Genomic DNA, 13,486 nt, shown 5'->3' with positions numbered 1-13,486 from the left:
TTTTTTTTAATTAACCACTGTGCTATCGTCTTATCTATCATTCTGCCAATACTACATTGTATTGAATAGTATAGTTTTTGATCATCTCCAGTGCTTCACTACTCTGGGTTGACTTTTTTTTCAGATAGAGACAGAGAGGGAGAGGGAAGAGAAACAGAAGCCACTGGAGTGAGAGGAAAATGAGGAGGGGATGGGGGAAGGAGGAGAGGAAGGAGGAGAAAGAGAAGAGAGTCCACAGTACTAAAGTTTCCTTCTGTGTGGTAGGGGCTGGGCTAAAACTTGTTTTGCAAGTATGGCAAAGCAGTGCAAGATCCAAGTGAATTGTTTTACTGGCTTTATTTTTATTATTAATATAGAAAGCTTCACGAATTTGCATATTATCCTTGTGCAGAGGTCATGCTAATCTTCTCATCTTCTCTGTATCCTTCCAGTTTTAGTATATGTGCTGCCAAAGCAAGCACTTGTTTTACTAGCTTTCTTTTTCCAATTTTTTTTCTTTTTTTAAATATTATTTATAAAAAGGAGACACTGACAAAAACCATAGGATAAGAGAGGTACAACACACAATTCCCACCACCAGAACTCCGTATCCCCTCCCCTCCCCTCATAGCTTTCCTATTCTTTAACCCTCTGGGAGTATGGGCCCAGGGTCATTATGGGGTGCAGAAGATGGAAGGTCTGGCTTCTGTAATTGCTTCCCTGCTGAACATGGGCACTGGCAGGTCTATCCATACTCCCAGCCTGTCTCTCTCTTTCCCTAGTGGGGCGGGGTTCTGGGGAAGAGAAGCTCCAGGACATATTGGTGGGGCTGTCCGTCCAAGGAAGTCTGGTTGGCATCATGGTAGCATCTGGAACCTGGTGGCTGAAAAGAGAGTTAACATATAAAGTCAAACAAATTGTTGACTAATCATGAACCTAAAGGCTGGAAGAGTGCAGATGAAGAGTTGGGGGGGATAAATAGTAGATATATTTTAGTTTTAGTTTTGTATATAGCTAGTAGACATATTTTAGTTATATTCCAAATGGCCTGTAGCTATACTAGTTTTTCACATCTTAATAGCAGGTAGCATTTTACAACATTGCTTTTCTTTTTCATATCTACTGTGATGACTACACATATTTTATGTTTATACACAAATTTTACAACTGATTTGTCAAGATTTGCAATTTTTTTCTGGGGGTTAAGTTGGTCATACATTAAAATTGTATATGAAATATGTAAGACTCACCATCTCAAATATTGAATATTTTATTATTTTCTATTTTCCTTTTAAAAGAAAGTATTTATTTCTGAGAAAGAAATACCTCTTGCATTTAAACTACTATGGAGCCTCACACACACACAGCCTACCCCCCCTGCTTATAGTCCCTTATATTTCTTTTTTTTTTCATTAACTTACTGAAATTTATTTGGACATTTGCAATATCTTAGCAACTCTGCAAGGTCATGATGATGGTTGAACCTCTTTCTTCCAGCATTGTTTTGTAGAATTCTGCATACAGAACCTGCACATATTTTTGTTAAATGTATGCCTATGCACTTCAGTTTTAGTGATATTGCAAATGATTTTTTAAGTTTACATTGAAATATTCAGTTTTTATTATATGGATGTAGTTTTTTATTGCACTACATCCTTTTATGTACCACAGTTGAGTTGCTAGATTCATTTAGTTCAAGAATGTTTAACCATTTTTAGATTAGTTAAGATTTTCTGTGTAGAAAACAATGTCATCTGTGAATGAAGATAGCACTCTTTCTTTCTTTCTTTCTTTCTTTCTTCCTTCCTTCCTTCCTTCCTTCCTTCCTTCCTTCCTTCCTTCCTTTCTAGTATGTATGCATTTATTTTCTTTTTTCACTATACTGGCTAGGCCCTACTTTTGTTTTTAGGTTGGAAGTCATGAAATGTATTTTATTAGTTAACTTTTCAATGACACACTGGTAGTTTCTGGAAGTTGTTTCCTGAATGATAAAATGCAGGGATAGCCTGAGGGTGCTTCTTCCCGAGCAAGTGCTCTCTGAGTTGGAGAGAACTCAACTGAAGCCAACCTAGGATGCTGCATGGGAGAGGGATCAGGAACTTGTGCCGGGCTAGCGTAGCAGGGGAGAGAGACTCTGGGACTCTCGGAGCCAGAAGGCAATCCCAAGTGTGTCTTTTTCAGAAGAGCAGCTCGCCAATTTATACTTGCCAAGTAGGGTGGAAACAGGATGTGATGTAGAGAGGGTGGAGCGAAAAGAGAGTGGTGGAAATCACGGTGTGTCTAGGAGAGGAGTGGAGTCAAAAGAGAGTTCCAACCAGTGGGGATTAAACCAATGCCCTGTAGGCAGGGCAGTTCTTAGTTAACAGTGGTTATGTAAATAGACTGCAGCATTAAGTAGGGGGAATCTGGTATACTGCCCAACAATAAAAGGTTGGCTATTTAAGGGAACCCCACCACGTTTTTTGGAGAAGGGTCTATTGCTTGTGTTGGATAATTCCATTAATATGCCTCCTCAGTGAGGTAGCAGTCAAATATAAAATATGTCCTCTGAGTTGAGGAGAGAAAAATGTCTCATTTCTGAGAAGGTTATATGTCTTTGGAAGTAATATTGCATTTCTAAATATTTTGTGTTGGGGAGACAGCATCATAATGGTTACACAAAAGAGTTTCATGGCCGAGGCTGTGAGGTCTCAGGTTCAACCCCCAGCATGACCATATGCCAGAGCTGAGTAGTTTCTCTCTGCATCTGTATTTCATTAAATTAAATAAATATTTAAAAATAAGTACTCAGATGATATTGTATAGAACATATAGTATCTCCTATGGTGCCTAGGATAATGCAGAAATGTCAGTAGAACATCTTCTTTTACTTACGGGAAGATTATAATTCAGAAGATAGAATGTTCTGCCTAAGCATACAAGGCCCCATAAGGCTTCAATTCAGTCTTCTACAAATCAGTGATCTGCTTATAAATCCTGATCGACAGTCAACAATATTTATACACCTTTTCCATATTTGAGAGCTACTGTCTTCCCTGTTCCTGCTTCCTAGCCCTTTTTCCAGCTATGACATAGTCTCCCCAGACAATAACATGGATTCACCTGCATATCAGATAGCAGGTTCAGGAAAAAAACTAGTATAGTCATGGGCCCTTTGGAATATAGCTAAAATAGGCCTAATAGCTATCTAAAAAGCAGAGACCCCAAATCTTCATCTGCAATATTACAGCCTTTAGGTTCACGATTAGTCAACAATTTGTTTGGATTTATATCTTAACTCTTCTTTCAGCTACCAGGTTCCAGATGCTATCATGATGCCAACTGGACTTGCCTGGGAAGACGACACCACCAATGTGTCCTGGAGCTCCGCTTCCCCAGAGCTCTGCCCCACCAAAGAAAGAGAGAGGCAGGCTGGGAGTATGGACGGACTTGTCAATGTCCATGTTCAGCGGGGAAGCAATTACAGAAGTTAGACCTTCCACCTTCTGCAACCCATAATTACCCTGGGTCCATGCTCCCAGAGGGTTAAAGAATAGGAAAGCTATGAGGGGAAGGGATGGGATACGGAGTTCTGGTGGTGGGAATTGTGTGGAGGTGTAGCCCTCTTATCCTATGGTTTTGTCAGTGTTTCCTTTTTATAAATAAAAATTACAAAAAGAAAGAAATCATGATCCATGAGTTGTGAAAACCCTGACCACTTCTGTAAGAGCTGGAACCAGTATTTATCATTGGCATTTTTATATATTAGCCTACTGGTGTACAACAGTTGGAACAGAAGTTTCTGAAAAACTGCCCTACTGCTTTTATGTAATCAATTGCACATCAGGGAGTTGTACTTTTTTTGATACCTTGTCCGTTTAAACGCTAAATTGTGAGTGTCGACTCTTTGATAGCTAAGCACATAAATGATTTCCACTAAGTCATTCTCTTGCCCTGACACTCTATGGTTCTGACTGCACAGAAAGTTCAAGGACACAAAAGTGCTTTCTGATTCATGAAGGTTTCAAATACATAGTCAAGGGACCCCAGGGTTAGACTTCATCTTGCTAAGCAGTGTAGGAAATGTCACAGTTAGTATGTTCCATTTCAATTCAGGAAACCTCTGGATGTACTCTGGGTTAGGTTATGTGTGACTGAAGTCTTTTCTCCAGTGATGTTGACTTCAAATAGTAGTCCAGGTGTGTTTCTTTTTGGGAAAAAAAAACCTTCACAGATCCTGTCTCTTTTGTTTTCTGACCCCGTTTTCTACCTTTATAACAGCGGTGCTTTATTAGTTACAGTGGAAGTATTTAGGCTTCATAATTTCTCTCCTTCTCACAAAGCTGTATGCTTCTTGAAGACAAAATACTTGTCTCATTGATCATTGTATCAATTGTGTTTACCTAGGACTTAGTCTCATTAATCAAATGTTTGATTAATATAATCAAAGTGTGGTTTTTTGTTGTTCTACATGAGAGTAGAAACATATCACCCATTTAGGTTATGTTTATCATCAGACTTGCTTTCTGAATAGTTAAGCAGAGGATAATGTGAGACTTGGGTGAGTAATATCTCCAGAACATGCCTTTAGCTATTTTATAAGGAAAAGAATAACAGGAATTGTTTCTCTAGTTGAATTGTCTCTTCCTTATGGGTTTCCATAACCATCAGATCACTGGTCCATTCAGTCAAAATTCTTCCCATGCTCAAGAGTGTTTATACCCTCAAGAAGGCTGCATTCCAGATGGATGATAAGAAAATAAGCCTGCAGATAAAAAAAATATCTAGTTACATGCTGTTTTGGCATGAACCAAATGGGCAGGGCTTTCGAACGAATGTATTATCTCCTCCTGTTTATTTGCTAGAGATCACTGGAAAGACATTTTATCTAGTGAGTTTTCTCAGGTTCTGTTCCACCATATTACCATGTTTAAATGGCTGACACCTTGTGTTTTCCTTATGGTATTTCCTTCATATTACTTAGATTCTTTGGTCATATGTTTGCCTTTGCAAGAGGGAGGTGAGAGAAGCTGAGACCTTCCCCTATACCTTAAATGAGTCTTCAGGATCTGACAGCAGCATCATTGGAATGTTCATTACAGTTTTGTAGCTGAGGCCATGAGACATTCTTTTGGCTTATTTTCTATGTTTTAAATATTTTGTTACTGATTTTAAACTGAATATATCATAAAGCTATGCTAATATCTGAATTTCATTCCTTGTGCTTTCATGGAGTTCTTGCCTGTGATTATCAGAGGTTAGTGATTCAGATTTGTTATTTGTACAATACAATTTAACTCATAAAACTTTCAAGAAGCTGTACCTCCTGTCTCTACCTGGAGGTGAAGAATTTCCTTTCAGCATACTTGTCAAGTGCTCATCTTCAGGCTACTCTTGAATGCCAACATCAACCTTTGGGGAAAATTTGAGTTTCATTGACTCTCAATCTTAGCAAGGTGGAAGACATACTTTTTAAAAAATCGATTTAATAATGATCAACAAGACCATAAGATTAGAGGGTACAAATTCAACACAATTCCCATCACCAGAGTTCCATATCCTATCCCCTCCATTGGAAGATTTACTATTATTTTTTTCATTTATTTATAAAATGGAAATATTAGCAAGCCCATAGGATAAAAGGGATACAATTGCACACAATTCCCACCAACACTGCTCTGTATCTCATTACCTCCATTGGAGGCTTTCCTAGTCTTAGTTCCTCTGGGAACATAGACCCATGATAATTATGGGGTACACAAGGTAGAAGGTCTGACTTCTGTAATTGCTTCTCTGCTGAACGTGTCTAGCTATACTCCCAGCCTGTCTCTCTCTTTCCCTAGTGGGACAGGGCTTTAGAGAGGTGGGGGTCCACCACACATTGGTGAGATCATCTGCCCAGGGAAGTCAGGTTGACGTCCTGGTAGCATCTGCAACTTAGTGGCTTAAAAAGAGTTAAGATATAAAACAGGACAAATTGTTAAATAATCAGGAATCTAAAGGCAAGAATATAGCAGATGAGATTTGAGGTCTCCATTTTGAAAAAGCTAGTAAGTGTATTTTAACTATATTCCAAGGGGCCCATGATTTTATTAATCTTTGTCTGAGCCCAGAAGCTAACAAGCAGGTGGACCAAAGGTATTGTCTTGGGAGATGGTGTCAGAACTGGGAATAGAAAGGTAAAATCCAGGGCTGGCTTCACAGGCGGGAGACAACCAGGGACTCAAATGGCTGAGCTGTACGCAGTATCTCTTTATTCATGCAGACCAAAGCACAATCTAAGCCAAGCTAAGCTAAAAACTAAAACTATAATCATAATCCTGTCCTTATATATATACTGGCCAAGTAGGGTGTAAACAGGATGTGACGTAGAGAGCGTGGAGCGAAAAGAGATTGGTGAAAATCAGGGTGTGACAAGGAGAGGGGGCAGAGCAAAAAGACATCATGAACCAATGGAGATTAAACCAATGCCCTGCAGGCAGGGCAGTGCTTAGTTAACCGTGGTTACATAAATAGAATACAGTGTTAAGCAGGGGGGATTAAACCAATGAAACAGAAGGGGTCTTAGAAGCATACCAACAATTCCTGTTTTCTTTTTAACTAATGGCCATAGTATCAGGAGTGTGGGGTGAGCAGAAACCTATATCGTACTGGCATTTTCAAAAGAACTGGCACAAGACATGGAGGAACAAAATAGGAGAGCAGCAAGAACCAGTGTGATGCCAAGGGGAGGCCTGAGGGGGGCGTTTCCTGCCTCAAAGGGAAGTGTCTAGCAGGCAAAAGAGCATTTCTTGCCTCTGGGACATCTATTGCCTCAAAGGGCATTTCCTGACTCTGTGGGCATCTCTTGCCTCTGGAGGCGTTTCCTGCCTCAAAAGGCATTTCCTGCCTCTGGGGTCAGGACCTAGTAAGGAGGGGAGGTTTCCTGTCTCTGGGGACAGGGCCTGCAGGTGAGGGGATGTGGCCTATAGAGTCCCAATGCAGCTGGGTGCAGTCAGTCTTTGAGAAACCCAGCAGCTTAAAGGGAAGCTGTTGTAAAGTTGTATAAAGTGTCCAGGAGGTGTACCAGCAAGTCTGATGGAAGTGTCAGTCGAAAGCAGATGACCACAGAAGAAATGCCAGGGGATGAAACGCTGCACGTCTGTCTCGATGGGGAAGGTCAGCCACCGGAATTCCACTTTTCTGTAGAGAGTGAGCTTTGGAATCTCTGTGAATCTGTTTCTTCAGGTTGTGCCAGGTCACATCGTTGGTTTCCGGGCATGCGTTGTAGTCATGTCATCTTGTGGGTGATGTCAGAGAACAGGGGTCCAAATGGATTTCTGGGGATTTCATTTGAGCAGATGCTTTTTCATGTGAAGACTTGACAGCTGAAATTCACTTACTTGTCAAACAAAACTTGTAGCAGATTAGAAGTTTACTATAATTGATAGCTCCATTATAATTGGAAGTCCTTTCTAGTATGATTTCAAGGTTGTTTAAACAGTTTAAACTCAATAAAATGTGGAAAGGTAAACAGAAGAACCACGATTAGAAGCCTCAAGCATGAGAATCATTAACATAATCATTACACTATCTGCCCCACCCATAACTCATACAGTTTTCAGGATTAAACATTTCAGATTTATGCCAAGATGTAAAAAAAAGTCAAAGGAGGAAAAAACAATTTTTTGGATTGTTTCTGGATGTCTCTAGAAATCATGGCTGCATCCAGCATTTTTTTAAGTCGATGTCATACAAAAATTCAGTCATTCAAATCACTCTCTTACAAAACACAACTGAAAGCAGACAGCAAACTTAAGATTTTCAGAGAGAACAGAGAGAAAAGTGGTAGGCAGTTTTTGCTTCTTTCTCCTTTGACCAGATTATCTATATCTCACCATGTAGTATCATGAGTCCCCGGAGGGCGTCCTAGTCCAAAAAGCTCCTCAAAAATTCCATTTAGGATGCTTCTGACTGTTCCTGCAGGAGTGCAGGCACCCATTTTTAAAAGTGTCTTCCCATCGAAGAAAGAATACAATTAGGAGGGTAGAACTAACCACGTGTCTCTATTCTTGGGGACTGCCAGGGTACTGGAGAATGCTCCTCAAATTAGAGTAGTCCTTCTCAGCAGGAAACATGCAAGAAGAAGTCCAGAAAGTCCCAGGGGAAATCTCCGTGCATATCCCAAGCTCTACGATCAGGGTCATAAAGAACCAAATTGTGGCCCGGAGCAAATTGTAGTCCTTTTCCTCGGGAAACATGGGAGAGGGAATCCAGAAAGTCCAAGGAGAAATCCCTGTGCGTCTCCTAAGCTCTATGATTAGGGTCACAAGAAACCAAAGTTCCCGGTCAGGGAACCAAAATGTGGCCCATAGCAAAATGTTCCAGAGACAGAGAAACTGTCTCATGACGAAACAGCAGAGGCTTTGGTAAACCTCTTCATAAGTAGAAAGGCAACCCATGGCGGATGGGTAGCCAAGTTTACTTATCTGGGGGATGGGTGGGTTAGGTCACATGTCGGTGCCAGTCCCTGTTTCAGGTGCCATTATGCCAGGCTAGTTTCTTGGGTGGGAGACATATGACCAGGGACTCGTGGTTGAGCTCAGTATCTATTCATGGGGAATGCAGTGCAATCTAAGCTAAGCTAAGGTAAGCTAAGCCAAACTTAACTAAACTCTAATCACAATCCTGTCTTTATATATATACTTGCCAAGTAGGGTGTAAACAGGATGTGACGTAGACAGCGTGAAGTGAAAAGAGATTGGTGAAAATCAGGGTGTGACAAGGAGAGGGGGCAGAGCAAAAAGACATCATGAACCAGTGGGGAATTAAACCAATGCCCTGCAGGCAGGGTAGTGCTTAGTTAACAGTGGCTATGTAAATAGAATACAGTGTTAAGCAGGGGGGATTAAACCAATGAAACAGAAGGGCTCTTAGATATTTGGCTTTGACAAATATTTGGCTTACAATTGTTAAGCTTAAAGGGAGAATAGCTGGGAGGTAAACTAATAATGACTCCAAAAAGTATAATAAACTCTTAAATGGAAGAAGTAGATGCTTAGCACTAAAAGATTAGCACTCAGGGTACCTTCAAGTATGTTATTCTACAAAAAACTAAAAGAATTATAGCCATAGTCTTTCCTATCTGAAATTAAATCTCCCTAGGAATAGCCATTATAATGAACATTCCTACCTAATAACCTGGTATTTCTTTAACACTTTTACAATCAACACATTTTCACATCAGTAATGATTAGCACTTTGGTTTTACTCTGGCTTCACCATTTTAGGAACTAAATAGTGTAGTTTTTTAAAGATTCTAACTAGGATCTAGGGTTTCTGAAAATCAACCTAGGGTCTTCCTTCAACGTCAATTTAAATGCAGCAGGATAGATTGATGAGTCAAGCTAGCAGGGCTGCTGGCCATTACAATAACATGATCCATTGTGTAAGGATAGGGTGATTAATTCTGGGGATGGTGTAGTTATGGAAGTAATAGATTGGGCACCAATTGCATTTCAAGTTACTAAGCTGAGTATTTTGTGTACAGTCTCACTGAAGTTTCTTATGTCTCAGGCCAAAAGAATATGGAGGCTCCTTAACACTGTATTTCTCTGACAGTCTACATCTCTGTCAGAAAATCCTGTCTATTATGCCATCCCAATGTGCCCAGGTCATGCCCTCTGCTCACTATCTTCAATCCTGTTTCTTATTATCTTTTACCCAAATGATGTCCATCAAGTACTCAATAAAAGAAATTGTGTGATGAACAAATTTACTTTATTTGAAGAAATGGTGCAAGTGACTGACCTAGTAAATGTTTTTGTATAGCTGAGAGAAAAGGTAATCTCAGCATACATGCACTGTCTCGGTGACCAGGGAAGTCGATTCCTTGGCTATGGGAAGCCAGCCTAAGATTTAGCTCTCATCGTCACTGTCTTCCAGATTATATTTGGCAAGGAGAGATTTTGTCATTCCATGTTCAGGGGTCTTCATCTTGTGCTAGTTGGTTTAATGGTGACTGGATCTTTTGGTAGATTACACCCATTCTCTCAGGTAAAGTTTCTTAATGAAAACATCCTTGAGATCTTTCCTCCTTCTACTGTCTCCCTATGCTAGTTTATTCTCAACATAGCAGCAAAGAAACCCAAGTCAACACTATCACTTCCTGACTGAAAACCCTGAATGCCTCCCAACTAAAATAACAACCATCATTTTAATAATCTTAGCAGTAACCTACAAGGCCTATATGAGAGTTTCGTATCCCATTCTCTCCCTTGAAATATTTTCTATTCTTCATTCCTTTGGGAGCATGGAGCCAGGGTCATGAGGTACAGAAGGTGGAAGGTATGGCTTCTTTAATTGCTTCAGTGCTGGACATGGGTGATAACAGGTAAATCCATAATCCCAGAATATCTCTATCTTCAACCTAGTGGGACAGGGCTCTAGAGAGGTGGAGATCCAGGACTCATTGGTGAGGTCATCTGCCAAGGGAAGTCATGTTGGCATAATGGTAGCATCTGCAACTTGGTGGCTGAAAACCTTTAAGATATAAATCGTAACAATTTGTTTAATAATCAGGAACCTAAAAGTAAGAATAGAGCAGATAAGACTTGGGGTTTTCATGTTGGAAAAAGCTAGTAAGTCTATTTTAGGTATATTTCAAGGGGCCCATGATTTTAGTAATTTTTGACAGAACTTGATAGCTAACATGTGGGTGGGCCAAAGGTATTGTCTGGGTAGATGAAGTTAGAGTTGGGAATAGGACTGAAAAGCTGGATCATGGCAGAGAGTAGCTCCCAAGTATTGGAAAAGTATATAAATATCATTAACTGTAAACTCCATCAATTTGATCTGTGGCCCATATTCAGCACAAGAACTCTGTAAACTTTGGCCTGAGCTCACATTCTGTGGTCAAAGCTAGGAATATTCTAGGCTGCACTCATTGCAGGCCCCATTTTCTTAGAGTGGAAGAATATATTGACCCAACATTCCTTCAGAGAATCAGGCAATCCCTACCACTGTTGCTCTACATTGAGGGCAATGTCTTGTAGAGGCCTATAAGAGGATCAACTATGTTGTTTCCGACACAGATGAACACAGATGGTGGAGAGAGGGATCTGTTAGAGGTCTAGGCCCATCATGTCTACGTGGGAATCCCAGGATTCCCTGACTAGGACCCCAGATGATGGTGTGGCCTGGTAGTGACCAAAAGAGCTATCATTAAACATACCAGTTTCTTCCCCTTATCCAGCTTTTGTAGTCCTTACTTTATCTGACAAGGCTAGCCTTGGATTAATTGAGGGAAGTTAAATAGGAAATAAATTAGGAGGGTGTCTAGGTCTAAGTAGAAAATATTTGAGTAAGTATTTTATGGTATTTTTTTTTAGGTCTTTCTACTTGCTTTTTGCACTTACTGAGTCACTGCAAACTATTGTGCACTTTTACATTAAGGAATATATTTTCTCCTAACTCATGGATACATGTCCACATGTGCTCTATCTTATGAGTCTTGGTCTATATCTAGCTTCTATGGCTTTGTTAGGAAGTGCACCACTCAATATAGAATTGAGGAGTCCTGTGAGCTAACAATGGTCTCACCAGAGTACTGGAGCTGAAGGCTTGACATTACATGCCTGGCATTTCTAAACACAATCTGAGGTGAAATGTGTCTAGGTGGTACTGGTTGTATTGATTTGGTGGAGCTCAGCAGATGCATTATCAATTGGTATGGATTGATAGAAGCATGCAGGAAAACAAGCCACACCCCAGAGGTTCCAGGACTGGGAGAAATACGGGCTTTGTAGAAAATGAGGAAGGTTCCTGCTGTCTTAAGAGTTTGAGAAGGCAATAGATAGTTGTTATTATAACCAAGTTATTTGGGAACTTGGTTTACTTTGAAAATCCCATGGTTAGGATTTGCTGTATCATATAAGACCTCACCATTATTTATGTCATTTAATGCTACTTACATATATCTATATCTTACATAGTGACACAACCAGTTGCTACTGGTCCGCCTTGTCTAAGACTGTAGATAATTTGACATTTAAAATAAATAATCACTATTAGAAATCATCATTATTATTATTAATCATTATTAGAAATCATTATTATCATTAAATAAATAATCATTAACAATTTAGAACACTGTTAAAATTCAATCAGGTTGCCATCTAAATACATCTAACATCTACTGAAAGAGCTACAGAAATATATTAGCAGCAACACAGTCATAGTAGGGGACTTCCACACCCACTCTCCCAACTTGACAGATCATCCAGGCAGAAAATCAATAAAGACATGAGGGAGCTCAATGAGAAGATAGATAAACTAGAACTATTGAACATTTTCAGAGTCATCCATCCCAGGAAACTGGAATACACATTTCACTCAAGTCCACATGGGTCATTCTCAAGGATAGACCATATGTTAGGCCACAAAGACAGCATCAGCAAATTCAAGAGCAATGAAATCATCCCAAGCATCTTCTCAGACCACAGTGCAATTAAACTAACATTTAGCAACCAACAAAAGATTAGTAATCATCACAAAATGTGGAAGCTCAACAGTACACTACTTAACAACTACTGGGTCAAAGAGGAAATAAAAGAAGAAATCAAAATGTTTCAAGAGTTCAATGAAAATGAAGACACAAGCTATCAAAATATTTGGGACACAGCTAAGGCAGTACTGAGAGGGAAGTTCATAGCCATACAAGCACACATTAGGAAACAAGAAAAAGCACAAATAAACAGTCTGAATGCACATCTTAAAGACCTAGAAGAAGAAGAAGAACAAAGAAACCGTAAAGAAACCAGAAGGACAGAAATCACTAAAGTAAGGGCAGAAATAAATAACACTGAAAATAAGAAAACCATACAAAAGATCAACGAAGGTAAATGTTGTTTTGAAAGAGTGAATGAAATTGAAAAACCTTTAGCCAGACTCACAAAACAAAGCAAAAAAAAAAATGGATAAGACCCAAATAAATCCAATCATAAATGAAAAGTGGAGATATCACAATAGATACCGCAGAAATTGAACATATCATGCAAGGCTTCTATGAACAACTATATGCCACGAAGCTAGAGAACCTGGAAGAAATGGATAATTTCCTAGATACCTATGAACTTCCAAAATTAAATAAAGAGGAACTAGATAATATGAACAAGTCCATCACAGCCAACGGAATTGAAACAGTTATCAAAAACCTTCCCAAGAATAAAAGCCCTAGACCAGATGGATTTACAAATAAATTCTAAAAAATATTCAAAGAAGAAATAATACCTCTACTTCTAAAAGTCTTCCACAAGATTGAAGACATTGGAATACTTCCTTACAGCTTTTACGAAGCCAACATTACTTTGATATGGAAAGCAGATAGGGACACAACTGAAAAAGAAAACTACAGACCAATATCTCTGATGAATATATATATATATATGCTAAAATACTGAACAAATTTTAGCCAACAGGATACAGCGGTATATTAAAAAGATTGTTCATCATGACCAAGTGAGGTTTATCTCAGGAAGCAAGGTTGGGG

General features: G+C 39.4%; 1 pseudogene; it reads right to left on the bottom strand.

The window, feature by feature from the left end:
- Positions 1-346: 346 nt before the first annotated feature.
- On the bottom strand, positions 347-461 carry LOC132536017 (U6 spliceosomal RNA; annotated as a pseudogene).
- Between the last annotated feature and the right edge of the window lie 13,025 nt (positions 462-13,486).

The sequence above is a fragment of the Erinaceus europaeus genome, chromosome X (genome assembly GCF_950295315.1).
Source record: "Erinaceus europaeus chromosome X, mEriEur2.1, whole genome shotgun sequence".
NCBI classification, from domain to species: Eukaryota; Metazoa; Chordata; class Mammalia; order Eulipotyphla; family Erinaceidae; genus Erinaceus; species Erinaceus europaeus.
The sequence above is the reverse complement of the archived record's forward strand: the minus strand, read 5'-3'. Positions and strand labels throughout refer to the sequence as shown.